Genomic DNA, 1,482 nt, shown 5'->3' with positions numbered 1-1,482 from the left:
GCTCCCTGCTTCTGCTAAAAGTGCTCCAAGTGACCTGCTGACCTCTGATTTGAAGTCTTTTAGAGCAACTTATGGGAGAAACACAGAAAAAGGAAAGATCTTAAAAGAGTGGATATTTAGCATTTAAGCTGCACTTGTCTCTCTTTTACTATAGAAGAAGTGAAGGTCTCAGTGGCCGGGTCCTGAGAAAGCTTCCTTTCCTAGCACATGCGCTTTATATTCAAGTAAGTTTATTCTATTCAATTAAGTTTATTCTATTCATTATACTTTGGGTTGGTTTTGACATGGGAGGGAAGACATTTGGATGCTGCCAGAAGTAAAAGATTGGGCCTAAACTCCTCTTTAAAGCTAAATTGCACCATTTCTGCGGTTTTATAGACTGAAACAATTCTGTACTGCTTGTAATTTTAAAATGAAATTGAGGAAGACATGTGGGATTGACCTGTCCAACAGCATTTTACTTTTAATTAAATGTTGTGAGAGACATTGATATTGGTTCTCTGATAATTTCTGGCTGAAAGACAACTCTCTGCCACTTTATAAATAATATTAATTTGTTTAAAACCTTCTTTGAAGCAAATCCACAGTAATAGTGATTGACTTTATTGTGCTACCTGATTTAAAAGAAATCTGCCTTTTTATGTTTTGTAGCATTTTGAAAATTTTGTAATATGGAAGCCAACTATTTCTCTTTTAAATACTGTGATTTGTATGTAAAATATTACATATGCTTATTGCTGTAGTGTGTCTAACAAAATGTTCTCTTATTTTCAGTCCCCCAGTGTTACAATGACAACGTTTCTTCAAGCTCTTTCACTTGCAGTAGACAAACAATATGAAGAAAGAAAGAAACTTGCAGACTGTGTGTGATACTCTGCTGTTTTACAGTTGTCTGTATTGTTAACACTGAAAACTACACATTTTTCATACAAACTGTGCAACTTCAATGCATCTGTAAAAAGGATTGTCAACCCCTTCCAAAGAAATGGAGTGCCTCATCTAGTTTTTCAAAATATTCATTAATAAACAGTTAAGAAATTTTACAGCATATCTTTCAAAAGCTTTATTTCAAATGCCAGTAAGAGAACTGTAAAAAATTCTTGCTGAAAGTCAGTTTCATCTTTTGCAGTTATTAAAAGGGGGCAGTTTTCCATTTCTTGTTTCTTAATCACTAACTTTCTATCCATGCATCAGTTTTTATGCTTCTGATTTCTTTTACATTTGTAATAGCATTAGAAATTCAGTCTTTGGATCTGATACTTCTGTCATAAATACATTATTTGCTATTGCTTCTGAAATAACAAGCATGAAACTGGGAAGGATTCAAAGTGCTCTGTGATGGCCCAGACCTTTTATACTGACATCTCTTTATCCTGAAACTTATTATCAAGTATTACTTTCTTAATTACAGCAGATTCAAAAGTTTAAAATTGAGAGATTACTTAATTGTATTTTGTCATACTCTTTTGTGTGTGTGTGTGT

The 1,482-nt window shown here is 33.3% G+C and overlaps 1 long non-coding RNA gene across 1 annotated transcript; it reads left to right on the top strand.

The window, feature by feature from the left end:
- Positions 1-60: 60 nt before the first annotated feature.
- On the top strand, positions 61-1,043 carry LOC106900718. Its single transcript, XR_001414189.1, has 2 exons — positions 61-224; positions 775-1,043. It is a non-coding gene; the product is annotated as an uncharacterized LOC106900718 (long non-coding RNA).
- Positions 1,044-1,482: the final 439 nt, after the last annotated feature.

The sequence above is a fragment of the Calidris pugnax genome, unplaced genomic scaffold (assembly GCF_001431845.1).
Source record: "Calidris pugnax isolate Ruff unplaced genomic scaffold, ASM143184v1 C14786698, whole genome shotgun sequence".
In the NCBI taxonomy this organism is placed as follows: domain Eukaryota; kingdom Metazoa; phylum Chordata; class Aves; order Charadriiformes; family Scolopacidae; genus Calidris; species Calidris pugnax.
The sequence above is the reverse complement of the archived record's forward strand: the minus strand, read 5'-3'. Positions and strand labels throughout refer to the sequence as shown.